This window comes from Lygodium microphyllum, chromosome 10 (assembly GCF_053477565.2).
Source record: "Lygodium microphyllum isolate KBCC chromosome 10, Lygodium_microphyllum_v1.1.10, whole genome shotgun sequence".
Taxonomy (NCBI): Eukaryota; Viridiplantae; Streptophyta; class Polypodiopsida; order Schizaeales; family Lygodiaceae; genus Lygodium; species Lygodium microphyllum.
In genome coordinates this window covers 126,335,588-126,350,432 of record NC_141144.1, presented here as the reverse complement: position 1 = coordinate 126,350,432, position 14,845 = coordinate 126,335,588, and positions in this window count along the sequence as shown.

Genomic DNA, 14,845 nt, shown 5'->3' with positions numbered 1-14,845 from the left:
AAAGGATTAATTAAGAAAGATGATTTTTAAATGTCACACATAATTGTGGTAGGACATGATTAGAAAACTAAATCTATCAAGGGAAGTGAGTGGGTGGAACCCTTGATGGATTTGTCCTACAACAGGGTGGTCCCAGAGAACTGGGAGGCTTCTCACAAGGTTTTACTATCGTTCTGAGACCTTTAGATATTGTTAGGTTAGAACCCAATTTATGCCATTTTAGGGGACTGGAATGGGACTATGCCCTATGGGCAAAGAGGTTGAGCAATGCATCCCTCTCATTTTCCATTCTCTTTGAACCAAGTGCGGCATGGGTTTGCTTCATAAGGTAGGATGTCCAAACACAATATTAGTGAGTTTGGGAATCTCCCAATTCCCATTTTTCAAATACTAAAAAGGTGGCACCCGAATAATATGCCCATAAGTTTCTCAAAACCATATGATGTGACCTATCATTGGAAAGTGCTTGAAAAATGGAATCTATTGAACTATAGAGAGCTTGATTTAGACTTACAGTGTTCAAGTTATGACAAATCAAAAGATTTGACCACATGTCCCAAACTTATGGGAAATTCCCATATTCCCCAATATGGTGTTGCTAGGAAACGACACTAGAATGGTATCAGGAGACCTTGACCACTAGAAACCCAAATTCAAGTCAATCCTAGTGGGTTCGGCCATGAATGTTCGAACTCGAGAAACCTTAGGTGACAAACCCCGTAACATTCCATGGGAGTGTTGGGTGGCATGATGGACCGCCAAAAATGTACTTGGAGAGCCAATAGGTGGGCACATTACATTTTTTCACTTTTTAATTTGAGATTTTGAAGACCTCTTACAAATTATAAACCCTCCCATCACTTTCTACAATATAGTAGTTTGATATGGGGTCAGTCTCTAAGGCCTAGCTAAATACATGACCATGCATACTTGAGAGTACATGGTGTCTTTCAAGGTATCCCAAGAGGATTGGGTCCTTGTTGACCTCTGGGAGTATATCAACCAAGATGAAATCTTTGCAAAGTAGCTCTCTAAGTTTATGAAGACTCACCTAGCTTCTATAGGAAACTTACAATGTGAGGGGCTAGAGCCCTTAAGATTGACACATGGGGTCACCAATTTATCTCATTCATAGCTATATTTGTCCTCCTACTCCATGAGAAATAATTACCTTCTATTTTCCACATCAATAAAGAGGATCATAGTTACTACCTACTCCCCAAGCTCTCTAACTTATCTACAACAATGATATCATTTGGGAGTTCTACAAGTGAATGCTTTTACAAGAGAAGAAATTTGTTAAATCCTGTAGCCACATATAATATTTTGTGGTTTCAGTTCTTTATCATTTTTCATTTGGTATATTCAAGACTTAGGATGTTGATGTGTATCTCTAACCTAATACTCATGGAAACATTCAACTTGTAAAAGTTCTTTATTTAGTATGAAAAAACACCCTATTTGTTGTAAGAATCAAACAAGTTTTCTATATGTGTACACATTAGGTCCCCTTACACTACCGAACTAACTAACTAGCTATGTATAGATATATAGTTACACTAAAAGATAAAAATCATTGACATAAAGAGATGAGATTTAAGTTTACCACAAAGAGAGACAAACTATTAGGACCTAAACTGTGGAAATGTGAGAAAAATGAAGAGAAAGAGCTAATTAGGAGTTAGACTTTAATGGAGAATTGTTTGCAAAATGTCATAATAGAATCAAGATAGTGATGTATAGAAACTTGGATGTGTGCTTAGAACTATTCTCGTGAAAATAGGATGAGTATTGAGGAATAAGTTAAGTTCTTGGAATTTAAAACATGAGAGAGAAAGGGAGATAGTTTAACTATACTGAACAAAGAAAGAGAGCAAAGTAGAATGAAAATTGATAGTTCGGAAGGAGATCCATGGAGAGAAGGTTACAAGAAAGAAGTGACATTAATAGTTCTAAGAAATATATTAAAAATTTTAACTTTAAAAAAAGTCATAAGAGTAGGGTGCAATATTTCTAAGACTAAATTTTGTTGAAAGTGAATTATCCCATGACATAGAAACCAGCTTAGTGAGAGAGAGTTTGTGAGAGAGACTAGAGTCTATGCTTAGTTGAGTATCCATCCTACTTTGCAAAGGAGAATTGTCTTAAACATGATAGGGAGAGAGTCATACAAAGTTTAGAGAACTGAGTATAACTTAAAAAGTGGCCTAAGGATTCAAGATAAATATTGTTACTACCTGTATATCATAAGAATAGACTTAACCTAGTGGACTAAGCCATGCGGTTCTTACTTTATGTCCTAAGTTGCTAGTTATTAAAGACTTGAGGATAAGTATCATGAGTGCAATTCTAGTGTAAAACAAGGATTATGTGAGCTTGAATTTCTAAGTATATAGAATTTTTCTATCCTTTAAGGATAATGTCTTTACTGGGCTAAGGTTGTAGATATTGAGGGTCTATCCAAAAGATTTTTTTCTTCATGGCTTATTCATTATTGAGACCTATAATCCTTAGTCTTTATCTTTTGGTGACTTGCTAGGGTGTTTAGCCCCTGATAGATAGAAAGTCCACCTCCATGTAAATTTAAGGTTAGTCTCCTTTCATGAAATGAGTTTGATAGGATTGGAGTTGATGTGCATGAGAGCATCAATATGTAGAAAATAGGTCAATAGTCATAGATCTCCTAGTCATGGATCTATTGGGGCGGATTGGTAGATTACCATCATAAGTCACTCCACCAAGTACATCACAGATGTGAATAAAAGACAAGGAGAAGATTAATTACTCACCTATTATGACTAGCATATAATCAAGTTTCTCTCACGTTAATGTGGATTTAGATGGTTGTGAGTAAAGCGTAGATGATGATTTTGGGATTTCAACACTAAGTCACGGTGTAAGCTCAAGGAAGTTACTACATGTATAGCCTCTATATCACATGCATTCAAGTAAATGACACGTGGGATTTGATACCTCTACCTAAAGGCAATGCCTCTGCTCAATGGTAAAGGGAACTTCCCTACCTAACTAGAAGTGGTTCAAAGTAGGGTAGGTCAAGTAAGCCATCTTGACTGCCTTTTGAGTATCTAAAAGGGAAGCCCATCCAAAGACATATTATTAGAGGCAAGGGGGGCTCTCAAAGGTGAAGAGTACTTGTTGAGAGGAAAGGGCTCCACCAGAGCAAAGAGGAGCAATGTCATCATTAGTACTACACTAGCACTTTGAGCACTGATGATTTGTCCACCACACTTCATTGATGCTTATTTATATGGTACAAAATACACCTTATGGAGGTTTAAAGTTACAATTATCATTGATTCTTATGAACTTTGTAGATAGTACCAAGAACTGATCTAGAGTCATAATCTACCCCCAAGCCATCAAAATGATTCCTCAAAATGTTACTCTTCTACATGCTTGGAGATGAAGAAACATAGATGAATTGTGTGTATTAGTTAAAATCTATTCTAAGAGTGTTTTGACCTTGATTTAATCTACATCCAAGGCATCATTGGCTTATAATATACTAAGAGTCAATACAAAATGTGAGATAAAATAAGGATCTATAACTTAGAGAATCATTTATAGTAATAGAGAAGTTTATTAAAGGAGAGAATCAACTATAGTAGTAGAGATGCCTACTAAAGGAGAGACATAAAAAGTATTCTTCACTCAAAATAAAGGTTTTCATGACCAAATGGTTGATCCTAGGATACAAAAGACTAGCAAGGAGCTAACTATGAGGTATCATTAGACCACCAAATTTTGATGGATTGATAAACACCATTACCACTAATGTGAGACCTCAAGCTTCAACATTTCAAGAACTTTTTATTTAATGAATGGAAGATAAGACATATCTTAAATCCCAACAAGAAAGAAGAAATGGAGATGTAGCATTCTCCACCAACACAAAAGGAAAAGGTGATTCCTTTATCGACAATGATGGTGGGAAAAAGAAGGTCATAGGAAAAACTTTCAAGGAGATGCTTCTACTATATGATCCATCAAGTTGGAAAGTCTTTGAGCTTTGAGTTTAAACATGGTATACTTGGGCTTATTACACTATTTTTGGAGATTAAGTCTTACAAGAGATAAGAAAAATCCTTCTCTCTCAAAATTACATGGGAGAGCTTGAAAGCATTTGGGATGATAGAGTATAAGGAGATATCCATGTCTATAGATATCAATGTCAAGTTATCAATCGAAGATATATCAACATTATTAGACATAGGGAGATACATGAGGTTGGTTAGAAATCTCCTCTTCTTATGCAACACCAATCAAATGTAAATTTGAGCAAGTTCTCAAAGAAATCACATCAAAGTCATTAGAAAGCTAGGATGCAAGTGCTCAAATACTTGAAGGAAACTCTTTACTATCGTGTCACTCAAAAATCCAATGTTTTATGCATACAGGAAATATAATGAGATCATGTATCAGTATGTTCATGATCTAATCAAGGATGGGATAGTAGAATTGGTGCTTTCTAAGCTATAAAAGGAAAACTCCTCCAAAACTATAGTGAATCTATCTTTCACTAGTCACATTTCTTATAGCAATCTTTAAGCTTTTGCACCTAGCTAAAGTTCTTCCAACTAGTGTTAAGCTCTTTTACCTAGTCAAAGTTCTTCTAGCTAGCCTTAATAAGCTATTCACCTATCATCTATCTAGATTGCCACCTAAGATTTAGAGGGGAAGTGCATGAGTGCATAGAGCCATCTTTTATGAGCTTGTTTGAAATTAAAGAAGTTTTTATACTATGTACTTTCTATTCCTTGATCAAATTTTATATGCTACATTGTATAATTTTTCCAATGTTATCCTATTTATATGTGCAAGCTTGATATGCCTTGTATGGACTAAAGAAATCATCTATTGAAATGCATGGTAGAATTACAAAATATATTGTTAGCATGGATTTCATAGAGCACAAGTTGATCACTGACTTTATGTAACATGTCCACCTGTTATCTCAGGACACGTCTTAGTAGTCCATCGGAAAGGATATCTAGAAAGCTCCGCCCGGCACTCCCATGGAATGTTACGAGGTTTGCGATCTAGGACTTTCCGTGTATGCCACATAGCGGAAGTATTCCGGCCGTTCCCACTTAGGACCGACCTGAATTAGGGTTTTCCCTATTAGTCATTTCCTAACGATAGCTAGCATCGAACCCAAGCGAACTACTTTACGCAAAAACGCCAGGTCTCCGAAGCGTATTCACGCTGCACTTGGTTCAAGGAGAATGGGAAACGAGAGGGATGAGTAGCTCAACCTTTCTGCCATAAGGCATAGTCCCATTCTGTTCCCCTAAAACAACGTAAATGGGAATCATTTATAACTTAGACTCTAGGTTAGCGCTTTTTTTCTGTTCGTATCCTTTGAAATGATCTTCTCGCTATCCATCATGATTGAGAAAAGTTCCCGGCCAACCGGGACCACCCATCCGTAGGACGGACCTATGGCTACATCCTTCGCACTTTCCTCACGTTGTTTTAGTTATTTAATTACCTATTTAGTTGGACATGTATCAATCAACTTCCTTAATTAACCCGTAAGGCACTGGTTCCTTCACATAATCATAGCACTTGACATAGAAAAGCAATGTCAAACAAGTTTCTTTTCAACAGGTTATCATATTTATCTTTGAAATACATAAAATCCAGCTCATCGGCTTATTTATAATCCGCCCGAAGGCTATCCAGCAATCCACAGGGATTACTAATCTAAGATTCCGCCCGTAGACTAGTATGCAGGCCTTGAGATCCAATCCCGAGTCACGTTGGCCTCTTGTGCAAGGCCTGGAAGGCAGTCAGGGGTAACTGAAGCTGCCTCTCCCTTCAACCTGAAGCATTAGATATCTTTTCATCCTTTAATTCTTTGAGCAAATAAAGCAAAACATTGCTCTTAAAACTGTTACAAGCACAATCATTTCCATTGGTCGTATTTGGCCAACTACTAAGGAGCGAATCCTTCTTTCCGAATGCATCCAACACTCGATCGAGGATCAATTGCGACTTGGCAAGATCCTCAAGGGTTTGTTTATTAACCCTATATTCTTGGGTTAGGACCGTACCCTATTAACCCAACTTAACCAAAACCTTAAGTGCTATTAGTAGTAAATATGTTATTTCAATTTATTGATTGATCTTTTGCTTCCAAGCAAATATCTAATCCCCGTATCTTGGTCACTTTACCCAAGAAAGGTACTATATTAGGTCAATTATTCATCCTCTTGCAAGATAAACTTGCGTAAGAATCTACCAATCTCATTCCGAGGAATTGACCATTCCCTTGTGATCAAATCACAAGATCATGCGACTCTGCAACTTGTTGCACAAGTGTCGCATCAAACTATGGGACTATTCTACCCATCAATGGTATCTTCTAATCACGATATCACAATTAGATATAACAATCCGTTCTTGATTGCATTAGGCTGACAATATCGGTCCTAGGGTTCATTTAGCGAGAGATCCTTAGGGTAAAAACCCTAGATCTTTTCTCGCAAGTATGTCCTATCGTTTTCGCATTATTTCACATAAAATAATAGCTTTTAAACCAGTCTAGTGCATGAACAGTCATTTAGAATTCATGCTTCACGATCATGACTAAAAGAAACACATGAAATGATAGTTTTGCGATGGATAGAAACCTAGACTTTCATGAGATCCGGTGCATTAGGAATAAGTGTAATTGCCTGCGAATTGTTTTATCAATCATGCTGTGGACTCTCGGAAATGGATACGCTCCTAGCTTAATTGAAGCTGGCGACCTAAGCCTAAATGGATTGTTGACCCAAGATATGCTTGGTTGTTTGACTGGGTCATAAATCCCTTGAACAAGTGTTTTGATACATACAAGTTAAATTCAGATTGTGCATGCAATGGGATTGCGATGCCTTGAAGCAAGAGGTTGTGCATTCAACTGTTTGTTAATGTGGTTTTGGATGTTACCCAAGTGGGGTGTGATTGATGATTGCATGGCCAGGTGTGAGATGAATGATTTCCATGGAAACAAAAAGGGATGTTTTCCCTAGTAATTGTTTTTAAGCTAGATGCTTCAGCTATGGTTGATTTCCTAAAGGGATAATGAATGAAGGATGGCGCTAGCTACCCCCCGCGAGCCGCCAAACCCTAATCAAGGGGGTTATGAATCCGCGCCAGAAATGTAGATCGAACCTACCGCGAGAGGTCTCTCCATGAAAATTACTTGGCGTAGGAGGACGCTTGGGTGCTAGTGGGGGCTCTGGCCATAAATCCCAATGCCTCCGAGCCCTACACAAGTGTTCAATGTGACTCAAGATGGGATCTCGAGGCCTTGATACTGTCAGATATGATCAATGCCCCACCCTCATTAGGTGCTACCAATGATCCATGGTGCTCAAATTTGTAAGGCCCCCATTATGAGGAGAAGCCAAATGTGAGCCCGGACATTGGTTGAGTCCTGACTTGTATATCAGATGAGGTCTATGTGACCGGATGGCAAAAAGGTGACCATTGTGGGTCTAATCTTTGGGTTAGACGAGGTGGTTAAGCTAGTAGCAACTCGAGGTGCATTGCATCGAGTTGCGGGGTAAGGGAGTTAAAAGGGGCCCCTATTGTGGGTTTCGGGGACCGCGGAAGCGGCCCCTGGCTGGGGGTTCCTAGGGGGGCCAGCAGCCCCCCTGGCGGGGGTCCCGGGGTAGCACCCCCGACCAAATGGTAAAGGGAATATTCCCTAGAATATTCCTTGGCCGACCTAGTGGAGGCTTATATGGTAGGTTGGTTAGGCCAACCTCACGGCCTTCGCAGGCTATAAAAGCTAAACCCCTTCACAGCCATCGATCACTCATCTTTCACCTAGCCAGAGTTGTTGTTCCAGCTAGCCTTAAGATCTTCACCTATCTTCTGTCTAGATCACCATCTAAGCTTCACACACAGTGGAAGCGCATGGGTGGATAGAGCCATCTTTGTATCAGTTGTTTGGAGTTAAAGAATTTACTGATTCTCCTCTTATCTGTTGTGTACTCTCTATCTCTTTCTTAGATTCTGTTCGCTGCGTTGTGTAATATTTTACATGGTATCAGAGCCCGGGGGCTCTAGAGATCGAAGAGTGTGCAAGAGGCAAAGGCTTCAATAGCAAAGAGAAACTATGTCGACTTCCAGAAGCGGTTTTGGCGCATCAGGAAGCGGTGCAGGAGGTGGTGTTGCTGTACTGGCTATTCAAACACTGAGGATTCGTCCACCAACCTTCAGCGAAGGCAAGTTAGATGGTACAAACTACACCTTGTGGAAGTTCAAAATTACAACTATCCTTGATTCTTATGAGCTTCTGGAGACTGTGTTGGGGACTGATGCAGAACCACAGCCTACCCCCGACCCATCAAATCATAGTGTGATGATTCCTCCGAATGCAGATCTTCTACGAGCTTGGAAATGAAGGAATGTAGATGCATTGTGTGCCTTAGTCACAAGCTGTTTCGACAGTGTTCTGACTTTGATTACAACCAAGGCGTCAGAGGCTTGGAATGTACTAAGGAGTCAGTATGAAACACGAAACCAAACAAGGATTCAAAACTTGGAGAATCAACTAGCTGTCAAGATTGTGGGAGAGAAGGAAGGAGTCTCACTTGTAGCTCTCTTGCTTGCACAATGGAGGAATACACACAGAGGTGGAGGCTGAAAATAGTTTTTCTCTTCTTAGTTGTATAAGCCAAAAAAAAAGTCCAGTAAAAAGAAATAGAAGATCCCTATATATGGGTCTCAAACCAAACTCAACTAACTAAGGTGGCAGACTAACTGAGCCACGAACTAGAGTAGATAAGGATAGCTATCATCTAGCTATTATTCATGAGCGGTGTACCAACCGCATCTGCAAGTGGAGCTCGATATCTCAACACTCCCCCTTGAGCTCAATCCCAATTCCTGCATACCAAGCAGGTCTCTGAACTTGCGCAGCTTCTCTGCACCCAATGCCTTCGTGAATATGTCAGCTACCTGATCCTATGTGCTGCCATAAACTAGATCAATAAGACCTAGTAAAACCCTCTCTCGCACATAGTGATAATGCACCTCAATGTGCTTTGTTCTAGCATGATAGACTAGATTATTTGCCAAGTGTATACTACTCATGTTGTCACAATAAATGACAACTGGCCCATCTGTAGGCTGATGCATATCATAAAGTAGCTTATGCAACCAAGCTACCTCACATGCAGCCATTGCTGCGCCCCTGTACTCAGCCTCTGTGCTGGATAAGGCAACTGTAGGCTGTTTCTTACTGCTCCAAGTGACTGCAGCACTCCCAAAAGAGAACACATATCCACTGGTAGATCGTCTATCAGAAATGCTACCAGCCCAATCAGCATCAGTGTATCCATGCAACTGTATCTGAACCCCAGTCTCATAAAATAGTCCATATTGCAATGTGGACTTTACATACCTGAGTATGCGTCTAGCCGCATCCAAATGCGGTTTCCTTGGAGCTTGCATAAACTGACTTACCAATCCAACAACATAGCTCAAATCTAGCCTGGTAATAGTCATATAAATCAAGCTTCCTACTATGCGTCTGTACATAGTAGGGTCTTCCAGAAGCTCACCTGCATCTGCGCTCAGCTTCACATTCTACTCCAAAGGAACTGAAATAGGCTTACAGCCTGTCATCCCATATTTGGACAGTATGTCCAATCCATACTGCCTCTGCAAGAGCTGTATCCCACTTGGTGATCTGATCACCTCAATGCCCAAGAAATAACACAGCTCTCCCAAATCCTTCATCTCAAACTTCTGCTTCAATAGCATTTTCACATGAAGGATATCTTCATCACTGTCACCTGTCCTAATCAAATCATCAACATAAATGACAAGTAGTATAATACCTTTCTCTGTTTTTCTCACATAAAGTGAGAAATCTGCCTTGGAAATCTGAAAGCCAATAGTGACAAGATATTGTCCTATCTTGTCAGACCATGCTCTAGGTGCTTGCTTCAAGCCATACAATGCTTTCTTCAACCTGCAAACAAACTCAGGATGAACATCATGCACATAACCTGGTGGCTGCTCCATATAGACCTCTTCTTGCAAATCACCATGCAAGAAGGCATTCTTTACATCCATCTGATGTAAAGACCATCCCTTTGATGCAGCCATAGCAATGACTGCTCTTACAGTTGCCATCCTTGCAACCGGACTGAATGTTTCTTCATAGTCAATGCCATATGTTTGTGCATACCCCTTGACTACTAATCTTGCCTTGTATCTGTTCATAGAACCATCTGCATTGTGCTTCACCTTATAAACCCACTTACATCCAATTACATTTTTACCTTTAGGCAAAGATACCAACTCCCATGTAGCATTTGCTTCCAACGCATCCATTTCTTCATCCATGGCTTTCTCCCATTTTTCTTTTCCCATGGCTTGCTCAAAAGAAGTGGGTTCTGGTTCCTGTATCACTTTGATCATATATGCATAGTGAATGGCTATAAATCCATCATATTTCAGCCTATCCACAAGATACCTAGCTCTAGTAGACCTACGCAAAGTAGGTTCACTCCCAGGTGCTCTCAAAACATCCCTGGTCTTCCTTACTCTAGGTGTAACAATAGAAGGAATACCCAACTCATCATCAATGCTCTGTTCTAAGCCACTGGATTCACCATCCACATACGAGTGACCTGCATTCACATCAAACATGGGCTGATCTACCTTCTCTTTTCCTTTTCGTGATACCTGCATACCACTATCTGCATTGCTTTGAGAAGATTCTCCTGATCTCAATCTGCCTGTCCATGCCGAAGAATATGAACCACTGCTAGAGGACGCTCCAGGTCCACTGATATCTTGTGACTACTGCTGTGAATTCTGTGCAACATTACCATTTTGTGCATCTACATTATCAATCACATTTATTGGTTTATACCAGCTACTCATCTCATCAAAAACAACATCTCTGCTCACTGTAAACTTAGGAGTAGAAGGGTTATAGCATCTATACCCTTTTTGCTGATAACCAATAAAGATGCACTTCTCAGCTTTTGGATCCAACTTGGATCTCAACTCATCTGGCACATGAACATAGGCAATGCAACCAAAAATTTTCAAATGAGAAATATCTGGTTTCCTACCAGTATACCTCTCCTCTGGATTCATGCCATGTATTGCTGCAGTGGGAGTCCTGTTCATTATGTAGACTGCTGTAGCAACTGCTTCAGCCCAGTAAAAATCTAGCAGGTTTTTTTCATTGAGCATAGCACAAGATACCTCTCCAATATGCCTGTTTTTCCTTTCTGCAATTCCATTTTGTTGTGGGGTATGACTGCATGAATATTGTTGCTTTATGCCATGCTCGTGTAAGAACCTTGCAAACTCATTTGAGAGGTACTCTCCCCCTCCATTTGACCTTAGGCATTTTATTTGCAGGCCTGTTTCTTTTTCAGCTATAGCTTTAAGAGTTTTGAAATTTCCAAAAACTTCACTTTTCTTTTTCATAAAATACACCCAAACTTTTCTATTATAGTCATCAATAAAAGTGACAAAATAATGACAGCCTCCAAGAGATGCAGCTTTAGTAGTCCACACATCAGAGTGGATTAATTCCAATGGCTTCTCACTTTCTTGAACATGTCTAGGAAATGGTTTCCTTGCCTGTTTTCCAAATTGGCAGGCTTTACATACCTTATGCATTTTTGCAACCTTGAATTTAGGCAATCTTGCAACAATATTTTGGGCCTACATTGATTTAAGTCGCTGTACATTAAGATGACCAATGCGTTTATGCCAGATACCAATATCTGCAACTACACCGGTCCTATGTGCAAACATTGCTGCACTCAATTCAGACATGTCTGCATCCAACGTAAACATTCTGCCCTTCTTCTTTCCTTTTGCTATCAAGCGACCTTTATTTTTCATATCCTCAACAAAGCATCCATGAGGATTAAATCTGACCTGCAAGCCCTACTCAACCATTTGACCAACAGAAACCGGATTCTTAGTGATATTCGGGACATGAAATACATCGGATAGGTATTTCTTTTTCCCATCCTGCATAGACAAATGAAATTTTCCAATCTGCACAATAGGATGTGCAGTATCATCACCAATCTCCACAAATCCTGGTTTTTCCATTTTCCTTGCATCCTCCATCCATTTTGCATGACCTGTCATGTGGTTTGACACACCTGAGTCAACATACCATACATCGTTGCTTTCTTCTGCACTTGTCACAGAATTATTCATGTGCTGCACCATAAACAAATGCTCATTTCTATCATCACCCTGTCTACTAGAAGATGCATAATTCCCTTGTTGCAGTTTTCCATTCATGATGTCATTCTGCTTTTTATAGCAGTCTTTAGCCATATGACCCATTTTACCACAGTAGTAGCATTCAACATTACTGTTTGCATTTCGGCCTCTTTGCCATCCACCACGACCTCTTTGGCTCCCCCTACCTCTAGAGTTACCACGTCCTCCTCCATAGGACTGGTTTTCTTGAGTTTGCTGCATATTCTAATTTCTACCACGGCCTCCTCTACCTCTGCCTCTACCTCTTCCAGCAGTTGAGTAGAAGACAATTTCTTTTGAAGTTCCTCCTGAAGAAGATGCACCACCATTTCTTTGCTCCTCAGAAATTAGAAGAGCAATCAACTCCTCAAAATTAGGAAATCTTTCACGAACTGAAATGGATGTCCGAAACGGTGCATAATCCTTTCCTAGACCATTCAAGGTCACAGAAACTGAATCATCATCTTCCACTGGCGACCCAATGGAAGCAAGTGCATCTGCAATCTTCTTCACCTTCATGTGGTAGTCATTGATGCTCATACTTTCTCTTTGCACATTATGTAACTCTTGCTTGAGCTGCATTTTCCTGGCTTGCGTATTTGTGCTATACATTTTTGACAAAGTATCCCATGCCTCCTTTGGCGTACTTGCATCCTGAATATGCACAATCATAGAGTCTGAAATACTCATAGATAGCCAGTACATAATTTTCCTAGCTCTCTCATGCCATGCTTTGAATGCCTGCATTTGCTGTTGATTGGGAACATCAGAAAGAACTGGTTCTTCTTCATTTCCTGCAACAAATTCCCAATATCCTTTTCCCATAAGGAAATTCGTCATTCTAAACTTCCATGCTTGGAAGTTGTTCTTGTCAAGCTTTTCAGTTACAATCTGTGAAAGAGAATTAGACACCATTACAGAATACTGCAAAAAATTATGTCACTGCAAAAAACAGAGCTTCACCCTCACAAGGGAAAATCTGCAAAACTGGCGAAAGCGGTATTTGACCACATAGTCACTTTCTAGTGACGATTTTGCATAAACAGGAACCAAGGATGATTCTGTAACTCCCAATGTCTCTGCACACAAGCATACGATGCAATTTCTGTGGTAACTTTTCACCGACCTGTAGAACAGTGGTCGCACAGCATAAAACATGGCCTTTTCCTGAGTGTGTGCAGAAAACTTCCGCCTCCAAAACAGGCCTGAAAATGGCCTCAAATAAAAAAAACAGGGTCGCCAAGGGCTAAAGCCTTTTCCCGTAGCATATACTGCCCTCTTGCTTCACCGCGAAGGGCGTCTCAACCTGAGACAATGCACTCTTGCAATTTTCGGCTGTGCTACCTGTAGAGATCTGCTCCCAAAATAGAAAATGAAAGCAACACTGCTCCTCTTACCAGAACACCGTGAGCTTGGCTTGCTTTCTTGAGCTCCTTACCACAAACAAGGCTCTGATACCATGTCAAGATTGTGGGAGAGAAGGAAGGAGTCTCACTTGTAGCTCTCTTGCTTGCACAATGGAGGAATACACACAGAGGTGGAGGCTGAAAACAATTTTTCTCTTCTTAGTTGTGTAAGCCAAAAAAGAAGTCAAGTACAAAGAAATAGAAGATCCCTATATGTGGGTCTCAAATCAAACTCAACTAACTAAGGTGGCATACTAACTGAGCCACGAACTAGAGTAGATAAGGATAGCTGTCATCTAGCTATTATTCATGAGCGGTGTACCAACCGCATTTGACACGTCGGTGACATAAATGCACAACGGTCACCCTGGCATATCACGAGTGGAGCTCGATATCTCTACACTAGCAGCGGAGAAGTTTGCTGAAGGAGAGACGGTTGAAGCATTCATCACTCGGATTAAGAATCTATGCAACCAGATGGCTGGCGCTGTGATACAAAAGACTAGCAAAGAGCTAGCTCGGAGGTGTCTTCGGATTTGTCCACAAAAGTTTGATGGACTAGTAACTGCCCTTAATACTCAGGTGAGACCTCAAGCTTTGACTTTTCAGGAGTTTTGTGCATTATTAATGGAGGAGGAGTTGAGGCTGAAAACCCGAGAAGGAAGCAACAATGGAGATGCTGCATTCTCTACCAATGCAAAAGGCAATGGTGGTTCCTCCACCAAAAATGATGGTGACAAAAAGAAGAAGGGCGAAAAGAAGAAGTTTCAAGGAGAGTGCTTCTACTGCAAGAAGAAAGGACATGCAATTGCAAATTGTCGTGCTAGGAAGGCAGATGAAAAGAATGGTACCCTTAAAAGTAAACGGAAAGAGACAACCAATATGGTTGAAGCAGAGCTAGAATTATTCATGGCGACCATTGAGGAAGTGTGCTCCTCGGCGCAAGAAGAATCTACCACTGACTCATGGGCCAACAAGAAAGGTCTATACAGTTCTATGCAACCTCTACAAGAATCCATCACTATGACGGTTGGAAATGATGCTAAATGCCCTGCTGCGGGCATAGGTACTATTTCTTTTGTTGCTGCAAATGGTGAAGTAAAAAAGCTTTCAAATGTGTTGTATGTTCCCGAAATCAGGAGAAATCTCTTATCAGTTGTTGCTGC